The sequence below is a fragment of the Pipistrellus kuhlii genome, unplaced genomic scaffold (assembly GCF_014108245.1).
Source record: "Pipistrellus kuhlii isolate mPipKuh1 unplaced genomic scaffold, mPipKuh1.p scaffold_m20_p_8, whole genome shotgun sequence".
Lineage (NCBI taxonomy): Eukaryota > Metazoa > Chordata > Mammalia > Chiroptera > Vespertilionidae > Pipistrellus > Pipistrellus kuhlii.
The window spans coordinates 27,314,712-27,323,859 of NW_023425584.1; the positions used below are offsets into that span (position 1 = coordinate 27,314,712).

At 39.5% G+C, this 9,148-nt stretch overlaps 1 long non-coding RNA gene and 1 pseudogene across 1 annotated transcript; one reads left to right on the forward strand and one right to left on the reverse strand.

Annotated features, from left to right (window-relative positions):
* Positions 1 to 1,193: 1,193 nt before the first annotated feature.
* Positions 1,194 to 1,305, reverse strand: LOC118711979 (annotated as a pseudogene).
* Positions 1,306 to 3,212: 1,907 nt separating this feature from the next.
* On the forward strand, positions 3,213 to 8,903 carry LOC123651776. The gene is made up of 3 exons (XR_006740689.1): positions 3,213 to 3,223; positions 3,364 to 3,365; positions 8,655 to 8,903. It is a non-coding gene; the product is annotated as an uncharacterized LOC123651776 (long non-coding RNA).
* Positions 8,904 to 9,148: the final 245 nt, after the last annotated feature.

Here is a 9,148-nt window from a genome sequence, read left to right on the forward strand (position 1 = left end):
CCATCATTCAGAACAACCATCATTCAGAAATCTGGCTGAATGGAAGTTCTACAACTAGGGAATTAAAGAAGATACCACATAAGACTTGGTAATGAGACAGGTTAGTAAGCCAAAGGCAGTGAAATAGGGAAACTAAGATAGTTAAATTAAACACAAGTGTTTTATAGCCATCTACTAAATTGCAAGATCCTATCTTGCTTAACCAAAGATACTTAAGAGTAAACGTGAAATCTTAGAGGGAAGGTTGGGGTGGGTGGGTGGGAAGAGATCAACCAAAGAGCTTATATGCATATATGCATAACCCATGGACACATACAATAGGGTGGTGAAGGCCTGGAGTAGGGACAGGGGTAGACTAGAAAGGGGCAATTGTGGGGAAACGGCTACATATGCAATACTTTCAACAATAAAGATTTTATTTTTTAAAGAGTAAGAGGTTTACACTCCTCCCTAATCAGAAGATAAATCGTTTAAATCACCCAACTGGCTGCCTGGTGCATCTCAGTAGATAAGCTTCGTCTCAGGCATCAGGGGTCATGGGTTTGACTCCCATTCTGAGTCCCTGTCAAGGCATATGTATGGGTTTTCATCTTGATCCCAAGTATGGGGTGTGCAAGAGGCAGCTGATCAATGTTTCCTCTCTCATCAATGTTTCTTTCTCCCCCCACCCCCGTTCCTTTCTCTCTAAAAAAATCAATAAAAATATCTAAAAATCAATAGAAATATGTTTTTTTAAGAAACAATCCTTGTTCAGTTGGTGTTGCTCAGTGGTTGAGTGTTGATCAGGAACCAGGAGATCTTGGTTCCATTCCTGGTCAGGGCACATGCTCGGTTGATCCCTAGTAGGGAGTGTGCAGGAGGCAGTTGATTGATATTTCTAACTCTCTATCCCTCTCCCTTCCTCTCTGTTAAAAAAAAAAAAATAAAAATAAAAAAAATCAATAATATATATATATTTTTAAATATGTTTTAAACAAAGAAAAAGAAATATCAATAATGGAAAGACAAACTAAAATCATTTTTAATGTTTTAAGCTTCCACTTTAATTAACTAGAAAAAAGAAGAGAAAATCAAACCCAAAGCAAGCACAAAAGAAGGAAGCAATGAAGACAAAAATGAGAACATATAAGTAATAGAGAAAATCCATAAAACCAAAAGCTAGATTTGAGAAGATCTATGAAATCTTAATTTCCAAAAGACCATGGTCAGCTATCAAGAGTTCAATTCCTTAACAGTATGTATGTTGTCAGGCCTGAGGGCCATGCTTGTTGGAAAGTACTAACTTTTTCTTCTTTAATATAACACTAAAATCTTAAAAGATTGCCATATTTTGAGCAATGGCCAAGAACATATAGGATAAAGCAAATAGTTTTTTTTAATGGGATTTCTATGCGACAGCTTCAAGAGATCATTTTCGCCACAATAGCCCCCTCTCGTGGGGGGAAAAAAAAAGTAGCATTGTATATAGCAGAAAAATCTCATACTGAAAGTTATCTCTGCCATTTGTGACTGTTTTATTTATTTATTTTTTAGGGAGGAAAAATAGAGAAGGCTAATTTGAGGTATATTAGATATATAATATATGAAGCTCTCTACAGCAGAAGTTTAGATTTTTCTTTACTTCTTTAGAAGTTTAGATCTGAGGTGAAGCCCCCCTCTTCCCAGGCTTCTTGCCAGTCTTATACTTAGCCAAGAAATAAGGAATATGTCTAACCTGGGCATACCTGCCTCAGCTTCTGTTTGGGGGGTTTGAAGAGTAGAATCATACTTGAAAAAAAGAACCTCGGGCAATAGCCTATCTGCCCTGGTTTAAGCATTAGCTTGATTTGAAAGTCACAGATACTTTTGAGAAGTACTTTCCCAGCTCAGAAATATTGTAATTTCTCTTATGCAGTTAACTATAAGAACTATTTCGATTATGCTTTGATTTTTGATTCAGGGATGGCTCTATTCTTCTTTGCTATTTCTGTGACCTCAGGTACTTCTCTTTGGTTATTTTTGTTAGTCCTTTCACTGATAACATTCCTTATACTAATTTTGCACCTTTCATTTGAGATCCATAATTACTTTCCAAAAGTTAATTAAATCTCAGAAACTCCCAAGCTTACAGAGAAGTTTACTAAAGTTAGGGTCTAGTGATTTCTGGCAATTTCACATAAGAGGCTGCAAATGAGATAGCTTTCTCTCAACTCACCAAAGGACATGATTAAAGAAAAAGACCTTTGTGGAGTAGTCGTGGTATAGCTTTCCTATTAAATTAAGTAGACTTTTTAGTCCTTTAGAAAGAGGAAATGACTAAGTAAAATTATGTTGTCTGTTCCTTTCCTACTTCTCTGGCCAGAAAGTACTCTCCCTCATCCAAATAGAGTTGGTGACACTGCTGTGATTGATGTCTTTTGTTCCTAGGCCAAATTGTTTTTTTATAGCCCACCCCCTGCCAGCACTTCCCGAAGTGCCACTGCCATCAGCTCCAGAGGGAGCCCCTTCCTCAGGCTTCCTGGACAGCAGGCTGCATTGTGATGACAGGGAGCACGGAATGGGAGGAGAAAGCAGCTTGCAGACAAATGGGCAGCTAATCAGACCAACAACCTCATCACTAGAATCATAAACTCCCCCCACACCTTTGTTTTTACTTGCCTCATCTGCATTTCTTGGCTAGATGTGGGGAGTGCTCCTTGGAAAATACGGTTGCATATGATCTATCAAAGCCTCCAATTCCCCACTCCCTTCTCATCCCCTCAAATCAATTCTGCTCATTCAACCCAATGTTGTCAAATCATTACAAACCTTACAGATATTAAAAGCACAATAAGGGAATATTATGAACAACTTTATGTGGATATCTTTGACAAATTTGATTAGACAAAGCACTTGAAAGACACAAATTACTAATAATATGTCGACCTAAACTACAATTTCTAAATCCTTCTTCAAACTGTTTATCGTTAATGTGGATCTCTTTCAATGTTCAACTCTTTTATTTTGGAGCAGATCTACTGAGCTTACTTAATTAGCACTCTCAACTCTTCGACTAGGATCTGGCACAATTTTTATTTAAATTGTGGGTTGGAGAGAGTTAAGCTATTGTATAAGAATAAGCATCTCAAGGGCTAATAAATCTTAATCAGGATTGTAAGATCCTGATCCTTCTGGGTGGCCTTTATGTTGGGGCTAGAATGACAACCTCTTTAGACTTTACCTAGTGTTTCTGGTCCTGGCCAATGTGAGAACATTTCAAGGAGTCTTTAACATATATATGTGGTTTAGAGCCTCTTGCCCCATAAAATGGTTAGACAAGGACCTATATAAAACAATCAGCCTACAATGAGGTTAAAGCTTTGGAAACAAGGACGTCCTTTTTAGTGGTGCTTGTTTTTAGGATGTGTCTCTTAGCAAATGGACTGTGAAGAATTGGTCATGCCAAACTTCTAGCCCTCTGATGACTGGCTATTGACTAAACATCCCACATGAAAATTTTTACTTTAAAGCTATATTCTTTCAAAATTCCATTGAAGTAAAATATATTTAATTGGACTCTCAAGTTCTAGTCTAATTTAACTTGTTTGAACCTTTCAGAGATACAGGTTCAACACATAAATGGCCAACCAGACCTAGCTGGTTTGGCTCAGTGGATAGAGTGTTGGACTGTGGACTGAAGGGTCCCAGGTTTGATTTCAGTCAAGGGCACATGTCTGGATTGTGGGCTCAATCCCCAGTGTGGGGCTTACATGAGGCAACCAATCAATGATTCTCTTTCATTATTGATGTTTCTATCTCTCTCCCCTTCTCCTTTTCTTTCTGAAATCAATAAAAATATATTTTTTAAAAATGGCCAACCATTTTGAGTTCATTGCTGCCTCTCAGGGATGTTTGAGGAAATGTAAGATTTGAAATCACTCTGATCTTTGTAGTGAGAAACAATATACTACATTAAGTAAAAATGTAATATTGTTAGGGCATCATCCTATTGGTGAAATCACATTGTTATTTCCCTCTTTCTGTTGCTATTATAGTAAGCCCCAATCTGGCCACATCATTGTACGTAGGATTCCCCCCCCCCTTTTTTTAATCTTTCTAAGAGTCAGGGTGCCCCCACCTGCCCTCTCTTGGCTCCAGAGATAGTTACCTGTTTCTGAGGCTTGATCCTGGGCTCTCCTAGGCCATCTGAGCTGGCCTTTTAACTGGATTCCATGCCATTGCATCTTTTCATAATGCTTTTCTTCCTCTTTACAGCTCTATTATTTTGAAAGTCTCTTCATCTTTTTTACTGCCCTCTTCTTGATCATTTCCCTTTATCTTTTTTTCTAAGACCATTATATTTCCGTTTGCATTTATTAATCAATAGGGGCCCAGTGCATGAAATTTGTGAACTCGGTGGGGGCGGCGGCGGGGGGGGGGGGGGGGGGGCTGTTCCTCAGCCCAGCCTGCTCCCTCTTGCAATCCAGGAGCCCTTGGAGGATGTCCAGCTGATGCAGAGGCGGGAGAGGCTCCTGCCACCGCTGCTGCTGTGCTCATTGGCAGTGAGCCCAGCTTCTGGCTGAGCAGTGCTCCTCCTGTGGGAGCGCATTGACCACCAGGGGACAGCTCCTGCATTGAGCATCTGCCTCCTGATGGTCAGTGCACATCATAGCGACTTGTCATTCTGCTGTTTAATCGATTTGCATATTAGCCTTTTATTACATAGGATAAACTGTACTAATTCAATTTTTAATTAAGTATAGTTGACACACAATATTATAATAGTTTCAGGTGAATTTGGTATTCCTGACCTCCACATAATCTGCTATAAACATTTTGAAATTATAGAGCACATTGCAGAGTAAAGGAGTTAAAAATAGTATGCTATCGTGCTTTCTTCCTGTTCTGATTAGCCAGAGAACTTGAATTGAAAGTACAATGCCCATATCGAAAACAGGTTTCCTACTTCCATTTGGTAGCTAGGTTTGAAGTTAATTCTCTCTACTTTGTGACAAATACTTACTGAGTATCTAGTGTATACCTAATATGGTGAAAAAAATATTTTATATTTTTAGCCTGGCTTTCAGGGCTCCCACAGACTGACTGGCCAGTGCTTATCTTTCCAAAATTACCTCCCCAGAACCTGCTTTTATGGATACTGCTGTAGCTAGAGTGATCCATGTTCGCCTTAGTCATTTCTACCTCTGTACACTCCCTTCCCTTACCCCTTCTTCCCACAGCACAGACACCGGAAGACTTTCCTACTCTTTGGTGCTTGTACTATCCCTAACCTAGAAAACTTTTTGTATTTTTGCTCTACTAGATGTCTATTTCTTGTGCCTATGAACTCCTCATGCTTAATTTCTTTTTTTAATTACTTTATTGATTAAGGTATCACATATTTGTTAATTTCTTTTAAAAATATTTAAAAATATTTTTATTGATTTCAGAGAAGAAGGGAGAGGGAGAAAGGGACAGAAATATCCATGATGAGAGAGAATCATGGATCAGCTGCCTCCTGCATGCCCCCTACTGGGGATGAGTCCACAACCCGGTCATGTGCCCTTGACCAGAATCAAACCTGAGACCCTTCAGTCCATAGACCGATGCTCCATCCTCTGAGCCAAATCGGCTATGACTTCTTGCTTAATTTCTGACTTCTTTGGCACTTAATAGCATACTTCTTTAACAGAATGTAGTAGACAATATGGTGAAATGGTCTTTGGAAACAGCATTTTCACCTGTTATCTTACTTAATTGTCAAAACAATCTTAACAATCTTAAGGTTATATCTAGGAATTATTAGAGCAGGGTTTTTTGTTTTGTTTTGTTTTGTTAAAAAAAATTGATATTTTTTCCCTTGCTTTTTTTTACGGAGAGTAGAAGGGAGGGAGGGAGAGAGAGAGAAACATTGATGTTAGAAAGACACATTGATTGGTCTCCTGCATGCACCCTGAACTAGGGCCAGGGATCAAACCTGCAACACTCTAACCACTGAACACAACAGCCAGGGCTAGCATCAGGGTTTTGAACTAATTATATTTGGCTCTAAAGCCTTTCCATTGTTTTATGGTGCTTTTTCGCAGACTTGAGAAACTTATCATTTTCCTCATAGGGCCAACTAAATGTTGTGTACAAATCAAGTTTATTTACTTCATGGATTTATTGAGTATAAATTAAGGGAATGAAACTTGGAGCTTTACTCAGTTTACGCTATTGTTTTCTGTTGCTAATAATCACAGGTTCCCTTCCTCCAAATCTCTTTCATTCTCCATATTATTAAAGGTATTAATGCCTTTAATTATTCTTAACCACTACTTGTATTTGCCCAAGTGCTTAAAAAAAAAAAAAAAAAAAAAAAAAAGGCTTTACCAATTAATTTTAAACCACTTAATTCAACCCCTTTATTTATACTTGGACAAAATGAGGCTCAGGCTAGCTGAGACCTGCCCAAGGTTACACATCAATCTAATGGCTGGGTCACATCCAGAATGCTACTCACTATTGCCACTAGCCCCTTGAGAAGTAGTTAAAACCTCAAACTGCAGTCTTATCCTATCTAATAAAGAGGGAATATGCTAATTGACCCTCATGCCATCGCAAAGATGGTGGCGCCCACAGCCACAAGATGGCGGTACCCTGTCCCCTTAGCCTGCCGGGGTGGCAGGTATGTGGCTGCTCTGTGCATCTGCCTCCGGAGTCCCCCAACCCCCTCAGCCCCCTAGCCGACCAGGGTAGCTCGAGGCTCAGGTAACCAGGGCCGGCCGAGGCTTGTGCTGCTGGCAGTGGGAGCAGCAGAGGTGTGATGGGGTATTGCCTTCCCCTGATTGCCAGTTTGCCTCCCACCCCTGAGGGCTCTCAGACTGTGAGAGGGAACAGGCTGGGCTGAGGGACTCCCCCCAGTGCATGAATTTTCATGCATCAGGCCTCTAGTTTGTTAATACAATAGTAAACCCTTTAAAAATATAATATACAAATAAGCTTCTTTCAGCATAAAGTTCAAATTAGTGAAACCTAATAGTAAGACTATATATACATGAGGAACATCGGACTATTGCTATTTTACAGGCTATACATTTCTAGAAACCAAAAATACTTCTAATTTATTCTTTATGGCAATTATCATGGGCATCTTTGAAGACCAGAACTGTCAGGATAGAGAAACATAGAGGCTCAGAATAGAATTTTAAAGAAGTTGTAAATATATAATACTGCTATCAGAGCATCAAACTTCTCCATTGTTCATGGGCGTGGGGTTCTTAAAATATCTTTAGAAAAATGAAGTTTCTAAGATTCCCACAGGAGAATGAATGTTGTTGTTTTTTTTAGTTTTTTTTAATCTTATTGTTCAGATTATTACAGTTGTTCCTCTTTTTATCCCTCATAGTTCCCCTCCACCCAGTTCCCACCCCACTCTCTGCCCTTACCCCCCACTGTCCTCATCCATCAGTATACAATTTTTTCCAGTCTCTTCCCACACCCCCACACTCCTTTCCCCCTGAGAATTGTCAGTCCATTCCCTTTCTATGCCCCTGATTCTATTATATTCACCAGTTTATTCTGTTCATCACATTTTTTTATTCACTTGATTTTTAAATTCACTTGTTGATAGATCTGTATTTGTTCATAATTTTTTTTCTTACCATTTTCTTCTTCCTCTTCTTAAAGAATACTTTTCAGTATTTCATATAATAACTGGTTTGAGGGTGATGAACTGGTTTAGCTTTTCTTATCTGTGAAGCTCTTTATAGACCTTCAATTCTGAATGATAGCTTTGCTGGGTAGAGTAATATTGGTTATAGTTTCTTGCTATTCATCACTTTGAATATTTCTTACCACTCCCGTCTGGCCTGCATAGTATCTGTTGAGAAATCAGCTGACAATTGTATGGGTGCTCCCTTGTAGGTAATTGTTTTTCTTTTGGTGCTTTTAATATTCTCTGTCTTTTGCTCTTGGCATTTTAATTATGATGTATTTTGGTGTGGTTCTCATTGGATTCCTTTTGTTTGGGTTTTCTAAGCTTCCTGGACTTATAAGTCTGTTTCTTTCACCAGGTGGGGGAAGTTTTCTGTCATTATTTCTTCAAATAGGTTTTCAGTATCTTGCTCTCTTTCTTCTTCTGGCACCCCCATAATTCAGATGTTGGCACACTTGAAATTGTCCCAGAGGCTTCTTACACTATCTTCATATTTTTGGATTCTTTTTTTTTTTTTTTTTTTTTTTTTTTTTGCTTTTCCAGTTGGGTGTTTTTTGCTTCTTTGTATTTCAAATATTTAACTTGATTCTTGTGATCCTCTAGTCTGCTGTTGGATCTCTGTATATTATTTTTTATTTCAGTCAGTGTATGCTTAATTTCTGATTGGTCCTTTCTCATATCCTCGAGGGTCTCGCTAAATTTATCAGCCTTTTCTAGAAAATTGTCGTAAAACCTTATAACCATGGTTTTGAACTCTATATCCAGTAGTTTGCTTTCCTCCATTTCTTCCGTGACCTGTTTCTTTGTCTCTACATTTTGGCTGCTTCCCTGTGTTGAGAGTGGCTTTGTGTGCTAGGTGTCCTATAGGGCCCAGTGGTTCAGCCTCTCTAATTACTTGAGGTGAACACTCTTGGTGCACCCCTTTGAGGGCTGTGTGCACAGTCTTATTGTAGTTAAGCCTTGATTGTTGTTGGTATCACTGGGAGGAATTGACCTCCAGGCTGTGTGGATCAGCTGTGTCTATGATGGGAGAACTTCTGTGCTGGAGACACCCTTATGAGACAAGACTTGCTTCAGTGGGGCTTTGCTGCTCACTGATTCTGCCCCCTAAGTGTGTCCCTTATGAATCTGAGGAGTTGTAATCTGGAGGTCACACTCTGACCACTGGGTACACTGGCTCTTGGATCTCTAAGGAAGTGTTAATTTTACCTCTGCCTGAGGCCACCCAGCAGAAGTTATGGAGAGATCTGCAGATTCCTCTTCTTTGTTTGGGTTTTGGAGGTGCCCTGATGAGGCCCAGCTGTGAAGCAATGCAGGCTGCTGTGGGGCCTTGACTCTTCTTTTGGATGTTCTGGGTCTCTGTAACTCAGCTGCAGTTTGTTAGGTAAGTTTAGAATTCAAAGGACCAGGCCATTCATATGCAAAAGCCTCTGTGTACTGCTTGAGTGGGGCGGGGTTTTGGGGTGGAGCAAACAGCAATGGCTTCCCCATTAG